Source organism: Vespa crabro, chromosome 7 (assembly GCF_910589235.1).
Source record: "Vespa crabro chromosome 7, iyVesCrab1.2, whole genome shotgun sequence".
Taxonomy (NCBI): Eukaryota; Metazoa; Arthropoda; class Insecta; order Hymenoptera; family Vespidae; genus Vespa; species Vespa crabro.
Genome location: NC_060961.1, coordinates 6,976,440 through 6,990,652, shown reverse-complemented (window position 1 = coordinate 6,990,652; position 14,213 = coordinate 6,976,440). Strand labels below are relative to the sequence as shown.

Below are 14,213 nucleotides of genomic sequence, written 5' to 3'. Positions count from 1 at the left end.
GCCACGAACAGGCAAATACGTCAAATCCTTTTTCTCCTCCTCCTCTTCCTCCTTCTACTCCCCTCTCGTCCCATCGCACCTTATTCCTGCCACCCACCCTCCTCTTTTTCCCACCTCATTTTTTGTATTTTTCTTTCTTTTATTTTCTTTTTTTCTTTTTTTTGCTTTTTTTTCTTTTTCTTTTTTCTTCGAGAAAAGTACCATAAATGAACCAACTTTTTTTCATTATTCGAGTATTCAACATATATACGTATATATAAACGTGATATATATATTCCTAGATGTAATATATCGTAATATATATATATATATATATTTTTTTTTACGTAATATATGATGGTATATATTTATTTTTTATCTTTATTAGTTAAAAGATGAGAAAATAAGAAAAGAAAAAGGAAAAAAAAGAAAAAAAAAAAGGAAAGAGACAAAGAGAGTTGGAAAGTCGACGATTGTTCTTGGGGATTAAAAAATGTTATTATTAATATCGTACCATTGATATCACCATCGTCCTCGGTAATCTCTTTCAATCGCATCACACCGTCAAGGAGATGCTTGTCTATATATACATATGTATATACATATACATACGTACTGGTCCTCGTTAACAGGAAAGATTTTTTTTCCTACCCCGTTCCGGTATTTTAAATAACGAACGTACTTTCTTTGCTTTTCTTTCCTTTCTTTTTTTTCTTCTTCTTCTTTCTCGTCTTCTTCTTCTTCTTCTTCCACTTCGTCTTTTCTTCCCTTTTTTTTTCCTTTTTTTTTCCTTTCTTTTTACGATCCCGCACCACTTAACGTTTCGGTCTTCTTGTCGTGGATGATAACGCTTCGGGCATGTATTCCTTCTATAAAAATTTCAATTCCGTAGTGAACCCTTCCGGCGAGCACGTATCCACCGTACGGCCGAGGTAAAAATTTCCTTCCGCTTCGAGCGCGAGAGAATGGATCCGATGAAAAGGCGAGAATGGCGTCTCACCGTCTTCTCCGCCTCGTCTTACTTCGTAGAAACGACGACAAGGAAGGACGAAACTTTCTTGATGGCACACCTTCTTACAAATGGTTCAAACGAACAACTTTCCACGAAGAAAATTAGAAGTGAAGGTTCTCTCTCCCTCTCTCTCTCTCTCTCTCTCTCTTTCTATCGTTATCCCTATCTCTATCTCTACCTCTTTTTCTCTATCTACGTATATCCCTTTCTCTCTTATTCGTAAAGAAGAAGAACGATTCTCTCTCTCTTTCTCTCCTTCTATTTATCGGCAACGAATGAAAAAGTCAAAGACGGACTCGAAAGTTGTCGAAAATCTATCCAAGATCGGCCTGAAAGATCTCATTCTCGTTGTTAGACATAGATTCTTCGACTTTTCCTACTTGAAAGGAAAAGTTTCTTATTCCTTCGATAGATGAACTGATAATCAATGGAAAATTCTACTCTTCCTTTAGTTTATTCGATAACGAAGAGAATTCACTTTTTTCTGATTTTTTGTTTTGCTTCTTTTTTCTTCTTTTCTTTTCTTTCCTCAATATAAGTTTAACTCGAACAAAATTAAGAAAAATATGTCAATGTGAAATACAGAATTTTTTTTGTGTATACTATTTTTAATCGTTTGGTATCGTAAATTTTCAAATACAATACATTTTTACAAGTCATAAAGACAAATTTATATAATCGATAAAAAAATATATCTTTTTTTGTTTTACTCGATGAAGAAGGAAATTCGCTTTTTTTTTTTTTTTTTTTTTTTTTTAATAAAACTTTGACACAAACTAAACCAGGAAGAAGCATAATCTTAGAAAACTTAGAAACTTAGAAATCTGTCTACATCTGCTTACGCTTATATCTTCAAATATCTCAATACACACATACAAAGCTCTAATCCTAATTATCTAAAATCAATAATTGCATATAAATTGCATTCTAATTGTCAAAAAGAACAATATAACTTAATTAAAAATGTGAGAAGCAAGCGTTAACATCGAGTACGAGAAATTCTATTGAATTAAGGATCTCTTTCTCTCCCCCTCTCCCTCGATCCATCGGTCCGATATTACAAGAGAGGTCGTGACACAATTATCATGAACCAGAAACTTTCAGGTGGTAATGATATTTCGTCGAGTAGTTACAACCGTGTCGAGAGTTAAGGTCGTGGACGGTAACCGTGCTGGCACCATTGCTACGAATAGCAATAGACGGGAATGACAGTGGAATAGCTAGGGATGTTCAAAGTAACGGTAGTGAAGGGAAATGGAGAGAGGGAAAGAGAGAGAGAGAGAGAAGGAAAGAGAGAGGTCTCCAGGACAAGGTGTAGGTTAGATATGTAAGCTAGCAACGTATATCCTCGCTATTGTATCACTCCATTAAACATTCGCTGCAGTGCACTATAAACCACGATATAATCTCGCAATGCGGTAAACACTAGCGTGTTGAACGAATACATAGTATACCGTGATAGCCTACTATCTACTAGTGAAAGCTTACTAATACTAATGTGAATATTTACTCCATAGACATAATATGTTTAGCAGCCAACCGATAGCTATATACATTCGGCAGGTGTTGAAAACACGTCGGCCCGTTTTAAGCTTAATCAAAACCAAGAGACGAATACATCTTCCGATGATTAAGCTCCCATCAAAGTTCCCTTCAAATAAAGGAGAAACGGATAGATAGAGAGAAGGAAATGTATGTATATATATATATATATATATACATATATGTATCTATGTATATGTATATATATATATATATATATATATGAAAGAAGATGAGTTACATGCTGATTATAACGTAACTAGGATCTTCGTTTCTATGGTAAATTCTATCTCTGCATCCTGAAATGCTTCCGATGATGTTTAAAGAGATTATTGTCTACTCTTGGACTCTTGATTTTCATCATTAATTCTTCTCCATATACTAGATATATCAGATTTCAACAAGCAATAGATATAAACTATGTATGAAGCGATAAGTATAAACTACACGTACGATACTTTGCGAGATTATCGGAAATATGTCTCTCTCTCTCTCTCTCTATCTCTCTCTCTCTCTCTCTCTCTCTCTCTCTCTCTCTCTCTCTCTCTCTCTCTCTTTTTCTCTCTTTGATTTTTACGATAAACAGCAACGTTCTCGGAGTTTCGATTATTAATGAAAAATAAAAAAACAAGATAATAAGAAAAGAAAGAAAGCAATTTTCCCATTTATGTTTTTCGAATATAAATAAAGTTTATGAGATTCAGAATACAGACCGTTCATTGAAATTGGATTCTGTCACGTGATATAGTAATACTGTGAAACAATATCGTAATATCATTTCATTTTGATAGAATTTAGAAATATATCATACCTTTTTTCTTTAGATAAAACGGATATTTCAATTCTTGCCATTGATGTTTAAGAAATTGTTAAATTATACAGATCCCGATCGTTTCTTCGAATTTGAAGTTATATTGATAGACGAAGAAGTATTCTTCCTTCCTCCCTCCCATCCTCCTTCTCTCTCCCTTTCTCTCTCTCTCTCTCTTACTACTTCTCTCTCTTGCTCTTGCGAGAAAGGGTGCGTCTGGCTGCTAACAGACTGCTGTAATAAATGTGTCTACGTGTCGTGTACGATCGCCTCGTTTCGATCTCTACGGCAATTCAAAGAAATATATTATTCGTATAGAAAGAAAAGGTTTTACGAACAATAATTTGTCTATCTTTTAAACAGACTGGAAAAATATTAAAACGCATGTTTATGCTTATCGATCTCTCTCTCTCTCTCTCTCTCTCTCTCTCTCTCTCTCTAGATTTGATTTCCTCTATCCATTTATCTATTTTTCCTTTTACTCGAATTTCGTGTTACAAACGAAAGAGGAAAATAAAAGGATTTGTCAAAAAAAGTAAAATATTGTTTATCTCCCGGAAATAATTCTATAATTTATTTTTTTCTTTTCTTTGTTACCATAATTTTATATCAACCTTCATAATGTAAATTAAATGCAAATACGTATATATACGTATATATATATATATATATATATATATATATATATATATATGAAAGTATGGTTAAATATATATGAATATAACTAAACATATATGAATATAGTTACATATATGAAAATATATATATATATATAATGAAAGTATAGTTATATTGCTGGTTTTATGCAAAACGAGGAGGGATGATGTACCAGGTAGATACAAACAAGACGTAACAACACCTTCTGGGCTCTAACTCGGCGTCTCGATGAATACTTTTGAATTTATATTAAAACACTCGGTTGCAAGCAGACGCTCATCTCTCTCTCTCTCTCTCTCTCTCTCTCTCTCTCTCTCTCTCTCTCTCTCTCCCTCCCTCCCTCCCTCCCTCTCTCTCTCTCGTTCTCTTAGGCACGAGCCACGAGATTTTCCTACCTCGTGAGATTTACAAGAGAAGTTGTACGGTTTTCCCCTTCCTATAAAATATTTAATTAGTTGTCTTAATGCCTCGCTACCTTCCAGTTGTTTCTCCCACCTCGGAAAACTTTCATGAATCCTATGAAAAGTGAGAAAGACAGAGATAAACGGATAGACAGTGAAAGAGAGAGAAAGAGAGGGAGGGAGAGAGGGAGAGAGGGAGAGAGAAAGAGAGAGAGAGAGAGAATGAGAAAATGAGAAAATGAGATGGGAAATACAGTTTAAACTTGCAAAGTATTCATCGTATTTCGCGAAAAAGATCATGCTCTTGAAATAACACGGTCGATCTCTTTTCAACTTGTTACAACGAAAACCTCAAGTAAGTTGAGACATTCTCCTTCTTATTTTTACTTCGTTTTATCCTTATATTTATTTTTACATTAAAAAAGAAAAAAAAAAGAAAACGGCAAAAAAATAAAGAACAGATACTTTCGTTTGTTACGAAAATACTTCTTTTCCCCTTTTCTCGTTGGATCTTCGAACCGTTTTAATATCTCCTCGTAATTAAGCTTGGCTGATCTTTTTTATCGATCCCCATGTATAATTAAAGCAGACTTTCCCGATATACTACGTGATACCTGAAATACATATACATATACATATATATAACTATACATACGTATGTACGTATATAATACATATACTCGTATGTATATCGAACAATTTTCATTCAACTAACTCTCATTAATCCGAACGATGCATAATTTCTCAAAGCTCATCTCGTTTTCTCTTAGACTCTTCTTCCGAACATTTTCTGTCTTCTCTCTTTTTCTCTCTCTCTCTCGTCTCTTCTTCTTCTTCATTCTCTTCTTCTCCTTATTATTATTCTTATTCCTATTCTCTCTCTCCGTCCTTTTCTTCTTCTTTTTCTTCTTCTTTTTCGCATCTTTCTCAGCATAATCCCTTTTTTATTGGTCACACTTTAGGAAAACCGTCATTTTTATCATAACTACTAACCCCCATCTCTTCGTCTCCCATCACTCAATCTCTCTTTATCTCTCTCTCTCTATCTCTTTCTCTCTGCTTTTCTCTCTCTCTCTCTCTCTCTCTCTCTCTCTTTCTCTCTCTCTGTCTCTTTCTTTCATTTTACCAGACATGATACCAACAACTATCCCTTTACTTACATCTTCGAGTATCATAAATATAGTAGCAATTTTATTCCTTTCTCGGCGCTACCGTTAGAACTTTTTATTGTCGCTGTTAGATCAAAAGCAGACTTTGTCTACCCGCGTTTTATACGTAATCTCGTTCGATTCTACGATGTCGATACGAATTACATATATATATATACATATATATATACACAAACACACACACACACGAAATGGAAAAACGTTCCTAGGTAAACCACAAGTTACCAAGCAATTTTATAAATCAATTAAGAGATTTTTTTAGATTAATTTTTGTTCAAATTATAAAGAAAAAAGTTCCTCCGGGCTTGTAGTTTTATAAACTGAAGATAAATAATAAAAATAAAAAAAAAAGAAAAAGGAAATTGATTCCAAATAGCTTCCTGTATATACGGATTTATACGCACATATGGATAGAAATAACGTAATAGAAATATAATTAAAACGAGTTCCCTACCGTGAAAATCTATTATTATTTAGATGCGTTAATAATAAAATATGCCATTTGAAGAGTTCACTCACTTTCCCTTAGCTTTCTCTCTCTCTCTCTTTCTCTTTCTCTCTCTCATTCTCACCTTTATATATCACAGGTACTCATCTAACGAAGCTTTTTAAAGATAGAAAGTTTTCGCGGTCTTGGTGACGAAAAGCTGTTGGAAAATTCATTTTCGTTAAATATTCTTTCGCGACTTTATAAAACCCCCGATGGTAATGATAAAGTACAATAAGATTTGTAATTCTCTAAAAGCCGGAGATATAACAAATTTAACTAATATATCGTATGAAAAGTTAGAATAAAATATAATAGAATTGTTGAATCACGTAATCAAAGCATGCTTTTAATTTCCAATTAATATTTGTGAAAGCTCGACAAAAAAGAAAGAAAAAAAAAACAGAAAAAAGAAAAAAGAGAATAGAAAAAAAAAGCGACAGAGAGGAAAAGAAAAAGGGGAAAAAAAGGAGAAAGAGAAAATTACCGTACCGTTGGTTATTTTCTCGCGCAAAGTGCATATTTACGATTCAGAATTGAAGGTGGTGCGCTCGAATCGTCTTTGTTAGTAGTTTTAACTGGGACGCTTGAAAAATACGGAAATGGCGTATAATATTTATGTATAATATAAGCTCGAACAAAAGCTTCTCATAAATATAACAACGATAGAACGTTATGAGACTAAAATAGTCGCAAGGGCCTCACTGATCAAAGATCCGTAAGACTTGAAAGCATAAAAGCATAACCGGATCGTATTAAAAGCTGTATAAAGCAGAAGCTGTAAATATTTCGCTGCTTCAGCTTCAGCTTCACGTTAATGCTATATATTCTGTAATCGAAGTAACAATTTATCTTCAACATAATATAATACGTATATATACATATATATATGTGTGTGTGTGTGTGTGTGTGTATGTATGTATGTGTACATATGTATATGTTAATTAATGATATACCCAAAAAGCTTCCAGAATAATTAGAAAAATCAATATAACCTTTATCGAGACATTGCAAGCTAATTTTCATTTTTCTTTTCCCATATTGTAAAACTATTAAAAGTCTACTAAAATTGTCTTTAAATTTTCGAAAAAGATGAATTAATGATTTTTTAATTTTTGCCTAAGAATTTTTGTATGTAAGTACATGTATGTATGTCAAATACTATCACCAAAAAAAAAAAAGGGATAAAAGCTAAGGAAAATTTTTGTAATTTCACATTAGCTAAAATTATATTCAAAAATTATTCAATATTAAACGAAACCAATGCATTTTCAAAGACCAAATCTATAACAATGAAATCATTAATACTTCGAATGACATTGATAATTCTTTACAAATGTAATACTAAAATACATTCCCCTAAGCTAAATGGATAATTATCTCTATCGTAACACTATATTACAAAGAATTATTAAAACTTATCAAACTTTTGAAATATTAAACAAACAAGAAATAAAATAGTTGAAACGGCCCTTGTCTCTAATTTCTTCAAAATTAACTAATTATTAACTAATTATACATAATGTGATACCAACCAAATAAATCGGATTTTCTTATTGTCTTTCTTAAAGGAAGCATAACGCTAGCTTAGATACATTATCTTTTCTGATGCTCGTAATTAGAAAACGTACTGTTATCCAACTTCGTCCCCTTCTATATTTCTCTCTCTCTCTCTCTCTCTCTCTCTCTCTCTTTCTCTCTTCTTTTCTCTTTCCAAAGCTGACGAGTTTCACAAGTTCAGAGGCTTCGAAGGAGGTCCTTGTTTCACGGAATCCCTGAGCTATCTACCACCACTACTACCATCACTACCATCCCCTCACCTCTCTTTCTCTCTTCCTAGCAAACTTACTCACACTAAAACACCGTTAATAGAAAATAGAGAGATCGCAAAGAGCATCGAAGAGGTGGAGTCAAAGAGCATACTTCAATTTGAAAAGAAAAATCCGTGGCGCCGCGAAACTCGAACTTTGCTCTACTATTTCTTCTCCTAAACTATTTTTGTCTTTTTATCTTTCTTTTTCATTTCATTTATTTACTTTTTTTTTTCTCTTCTTTCATTTTTTCTTCTTCTTCTTCTTTATCTTCCTTTTTTGTATCTATATTTCGTCTTTCCATTTTTTTGTTCACCCCTTCCACTTATTATCGTGAATGAAACGTGAGATGGATAGAAAGAGACGAATTTCATCTTCGGACAAATGTCTTCCTTCCTTTTTTTTGCTCTCTCTCTCTCTCTCTCTCTCTCTCTCTCTCTCCCCTGTTTCTTTTCTCATTTTTTTCAAAATTATCCCAATAATAAACGAAAAAGTTTGTCCCGTGCTAAAATTTGTCGGTGATATATGTAATTTGACCGTTCGTTCGATCTATCGATCGATATTGCGTTCGTAACATCGTGATTTCTCTTTCGTTAATCTTATAGAACAGACGTGTCCTCACGCACGTATCTCCCTCGCTCCTTTCTTTCATCCGCCAAAGCCACCGTCTGTCTCACCCTCACTCACTTCGACAATAGAAAGAAATAAGCCAATCATTTTTCTCAAATAAATAGGAAACGACACGACTTTTACTTTTCGAATAAAATGCGGTATATGATATTTCCTCAACTTTTTATATTACATATAAAAAAGAGAGAGAGAGAGAGAGAAAGAAAATATGAAGGCTCGATACGTCGACTCGTTAGACATCATTCGTACGTGATTAACATTTTTCTCGAGAAATGAATAGGGGATGGAGATGTATCGTGAAAATTTAATATTCGCCTTTCATTTTTATATCCATGGAAAGAGAAGCTTCTCTACGAGAGAAGCAATAAATCGGGAAACTCAATTCCTATATACGTGTATATATATATATATATATATATATATATATATATATGTACTTGCGTATATATGTATAGCTAGTATATGTTCAAGTCATGTACATACATATATACAAGTAGGTACGTGCTTTTGCGATATATAGGAAGTGTCGTCCATTTCTCGAGGAACCATGATTCGATTACCTGACGCGTACTATGCTCGTAAAATCGATTTCTCGAATCATAGTCACCGTTGAAAAATGTTTTGTAAAATAAAAAAAAAGATATATATATATATATATATATATATATATATATATCGTATAATATCTATAATATATATATATATATATATTATATCATACGAGCGTCAACTTTTGAGCAACTATTTTTGTATGTAAAATTCTCACGGACAAATATATTATTCGGAAAAATTATAAATTCTTAACGATTATTCATTACTTGTTCGAATAATTAATCACGTATAAAAATCAATATGTGTATGTATGTGTACATGTGTGTACGTGTGTGTGTGCGCGCGCGCGTGCATGTGTGTATCATACATGTATTCATATATGTATATTTGTTTATCAATTAGATATAAAATAGTAACAAATAAATAATGAATATTATTTCTTAATAATTATTGTTCGAATAATAAATATTATTGTTACGTTCAATTATTATTATCATTTACAATGATCGACGTATATAAAATAATATCTCATTAAAACGTAGCGATTGAGATTTTTATTTTACGATCGTATTACAAATTGCATAATTTCATCTTTCTCTCTCTGTCTCTCTCTCTCTCTCTCTCTCTCTCTCTCTCTCTCTCTCTCTCTCTCTCTTTCTCTTTCGAATCGATAAATATTCTCAAGCATCCGGCGGAACTTTTTCTTTTCTCAAATCTATAGAAATTTTTAAAAGAGAGACTTGAGATAAAGAGCGTACAATTTTCCTTCTTGGCACAAAAACGATTCACTGACCTTTCCTCTTCTTTCTCTCTCTCTCTCTCTCTCTCTCTCTCTCTCTCTCTCTCTCTCTCTCTTTTCATTTTTCTTTGTAATTTTTAGAAACAAACGCACTGAGAATTAATTCGGTTGCGGTTCGCCACAAGAGAGAATAGAGTTATAAAAATGAATACTTTTTCGTTTCTCTCTCACTCTCTCTCTCTCTCTCTCTCTCTCTCTCTCTCTCTCTCTCTCTCTCTCTTTCTCTCTCTCTTGTGTCGCAACCCTGTTGTCATCGAGAGTATTAATATTTATTTCTTTTATTTATTTATTTATTTATTTGATACGTTTCTTATTTCATCTTTATTTTCATTTATATTTCGTTAGACAAATCACGAATTTACGAGCTATATTCTATTCGAACACAATACCTACAATCTTTTTGACCTTGAGATATAAAATTTTATTTATTTTTTAATTTTATATAAAACGTTAGATAGTTAAAATAAATATAAGATAGGCAAAAATTTTCTAAAATGAAAATCGATTGAATATACTTTTTCGAGACATTTTTTATTAATTTTCGTTAAAAATCGTACAGAAACCGAGCTTGTATTTTATATTGTAAAATTACATTATTACCCTAAAAATTATTGAATGATTGATTTTCATTATAAAATCATTTAGAAATTTTTAGCTCGATCTGTATTTGCAATAAATTCAAAATCATTTGTCGTATGGAAAAAATGTAAACAAGAATTCCATATTAAACATAATTTATTAAATATATATATATATATAAGATAAATAAATAAATAAATATATATATATATATATATGATATAATAGTTTTATCACAATAATACGATAATTTATGCAACCTATAATAAGCTATGATTTCCAACGAGTTTTGTCTAAATAAACGATTACGTAGCCGTTGATGTCGAAAGATTGGAAGGGCGACAATAAATGCAATAATTTATTTGTAAAACAACGACTACAATAATACACGCACGCATGAACGCATGAAAGAACAAACGAAAGCACCAACGAACGCACGAACGTCGCCGCACGCATATGCTAGCATATGCACATGCACAAACTTGATACGATACGATACGATATGATACGATACGATACGATACGATACGATATAATAGTTTTATCACGAATTATCCATGCATCGACGCGAAAATACAATCGATTTTCGAGGTACGAACGACGATGGCAGAGAAGTAGAGTTGGATGGTTCGATTAAAATGAACGAGGTATCACGTTAGAGAGAATGATAGAGTACTGTCACTCTCTCTCTCTTTCTTTCTCTCTCTCTCTCTCTTTTTATCTTTCTTTCTTTCTTTCTTTCTTTCTTTCTTTCTTTCTTTCTTTCTTTCTTTCTTTCTTTCTTTCTTTCTTTCTTTTTCTCTCCTTCCGGTATTTCGTTAAAAACAAAGCGACTTTCAAATAATCACGAAATAGAATGCGTGTTATTATAGATCCTAAAGCTATAAAAGGAATAGTGGAAGGAGGAGAGTGAGAGGGTAACTGGATGAGGGTAGGTTGGTTGTTTGGAGGAAAAGGATGGAAATACGTTAGCGTTATCTCGAGGCTTCTAAATCAGAATTATCATTCTGTGAGAGTAAGCGTAAATCGACGAAAGTTTTGTGTCTATAACTAACCTGTTCGTTCTATGATCCTCTTCTCTCTCTTTCTCTCTCTCTCTCTCTCTCTCTCTTTCTCTCTCTCTCTCTGCTCTCTGTCTGTCTCTTTTCCTAACACACTATCGTTCTTCTCGATGACTCTATCCTCTTCTATCTTCCTATATTCTTTTGCCTTGAGCGACGCACAAAATATATTGCAAATCTCCAAAAAATCTGTCTTCTTTCTTCTACGTTCACGTTCGAATATGGACGACGATGAAAATATTATTAATATTGTCTCTCTCTTCTTCTCTCTTTCTCTCTCTTCTTTTTCTTTCTTATATTACTTTTATTAATCTCAAACCAACACGCAACACAATATTACATAGTTTTCACATCTCGATGTTATCGCGTCAAACCAACACTCTACGTTGTTTATCACTTATTCTAAAAAAAAAAAAATCGTCTCACGCGAGTTCACTTTTTCCTTTCGAAGAACCGAAGAAAATAATTCGAAATATGATATCACATTTAAGATGAATCAATCCTGTTAACACCTAAAAATTGTTTGTAATCACGATATTTTTTCATTTGTATTTTAAAAAACAAACGAGGAAGAGAAAAGTTTTACATTAATTAGTATTATCAAGGACAGCGACGTATATATATGTATATGTATGTATATATATATATATATATATATATATATATATATATATGTATATATATATGTATGTTGTAGATTATTATTAATAAAAATTAAATATAAGTTTTTTTATTTAAGTATTTTTCGCCTCCGTCTCTCTCTCTCTCTCTTTCTCTCTCTCTCTCTCTCTCTCTCTCTCTTTCTCTCTTTCTCTCATTTATATGCAAAAAAGAGATAGTTAACGTTCTAGATATAGCGATACTCGAAGCAAACAGTATGCTCGAAACTAAACGTACGTGACATGAGCTTGGAACGATCTAACACGACCAACGTCGCTCTTATATCGATGCCTAAGCTATAAAGGAACCTCCATCGAGACGATCGTAGAGAGTAGGAGGAGAAAACGCGCACCTGCTGTCGATACCCTATTCACTCCTCGTTTCACGTTCGAAATAAACACATCGAAGGGGAAGCTGCCTTTGGCTGAACGAATTTGAAAAAGAAAAAGGAAGAAAAAAGAAAGGAAAGAAAAGAAAAGAAAAGAAAATAAAAGAAAAGAAGAAAGACTGATTCACTGAAATAAAAGAAAAAGAAATGAGAGAGGGAGAAGATAGAATTAAAATTAAAAAAAAAAAGAAACAAAAAAAAATAAAAAAGAACGAAACCAAACAAAACTAAAAAAAAAAAAAAAAATAAAATGGAAGGAAAATAATCGAAATGAAAACTCGCAAAGATAATCAACGTAATTTGCTTGGGGAAAAGAAAAAAACAAAAAGGAGAAACAAAAAAAAAAAAGAAGAAAAAAACCCGGTCTGCAATTAACTGCAAATGGAAAACTTTTAGAAGAACAATCCTTTTTAAATGAGAACACGGCTCGACGCTTTGGTTATTTACTGATGAAAAAAGGGAATGAGAAAGAAAAAAAAAAAAAGAAAAAATTACAAAAAGGTTACAGGCCAATATAATTTTTTTTTTTATTTAAATGCCACGCTCCTTTTTTTTTATTTTTTTATTTTTTCTACTATCAAAAAATACTATATTAATATTATCGATCTTCGACGAACGAATTATATTATTATCGAACTTCGACGATCAATGACATATTACTAGCAGTTGAGAGAGAGAGAAAAAGAGAGAGAGAGAGAGAGAGAGAGAATGAAAGAAAAAATGAAAGAAAGAAAGAAAGAAAAATAAAAAGGAAAAAGAAAATGGTTAAGACAAAAAATAAAAGAGGAATCTTGAAACGATTTAATCTTATAAAAGAATCGAGGAGAGAGAAATACTCGAGTTATCATCTGGTTTTAGTATCGTTCTCTTTTCCTCTATCTATCTATCTCTCTCTCTCTCTTGCTCTCACAGTCTATAAATCACGAGGGTCGCGACATCCACCTATTATCCTCTCTCAATCTCTATCTCCGTCTCACTCGCTTGTAAGGGATCTTTTCGGGTATTCTTTCACATAGTCGAGAAAGTGGGGATTGCGTCGCCAAAATCACGACGGCGTGGCTTTGGGCGTGCCCCAGTTTTCCACTGACCGCGGTAAACTTTATAATCCGTTGCTAACAACCATGCCATCGGTAAACCATCCTAAGTAGTCATGGCACACTCACAAACGAACGGACCGAGAGAAAGAGAAAGCGTAAACTCGTGACAACGATAAACCACGCGATTAAATTTACATAAAGAAGAAACGATGAAGATTAAAGAAGAGAGAGAAAAAAGATAGATAGATAGATAGATAGATAGGTAAAAAGAAAAAGAGAGAGAGAGAGAATGAGAGGAAGAGGGAGAGAGAGAGAGAGAGAGTATGGTATTAGAATTGTATTAGAAAAAGAGAACAAATGACACGCTCTCCTCAGGATCGAAAATCCTCTTTTCTCTCGGACGAATATACTGTCGTCGTGTGTGTCTCAAGGGATAGAAGCTAATGAACGAACTTTCCAAGCCGATCTAACGGGAACAAAATTGCCGGGCGTAACTTTTATCGTTCCGGAAAAGTTTCGCCTTTCTTTTTCTTTCTTTTTTTTTTTTTCTTCTTCCACCTCTCCTTCTTTTTCTTCTTCTTTTTTCTTTAATTTTTTTTTCTTTCCCTTTTTTTTGTTTCTTTCTTTTTTTCTATCTT

General features: G+C 32.8%; 1 protein-coding gene across 6 annotated transcripts in view; it reads right to left on the bottom strand.

The window, feature by feature from the left end:
• The window catches only part of LOC124425553 (lachesin), a 192,610-nt gene that overhangs the window by 177,655 nt on the left and 742 nt on the right, over nucleotides 1–14,213 (bottom strand). For 3 of the 6 annotated variants that reach the window (XM_046966037.1, XM_046966044.1, XM_046966038.1), the window contains exon 2: nucleotides 11,485–12,002. The gene's annotated coding sequence lies outside the window, so the exon portion shown is untranslated. The remainder of the gene's footprint in view (nucleotides 1–11,484; nucleotides 12,003–14,213) is intronic. The other 3 variants (XM_046966040.1, XM_046966041.1, XM_046966039.1) reach the window with 2 other exon arrangements.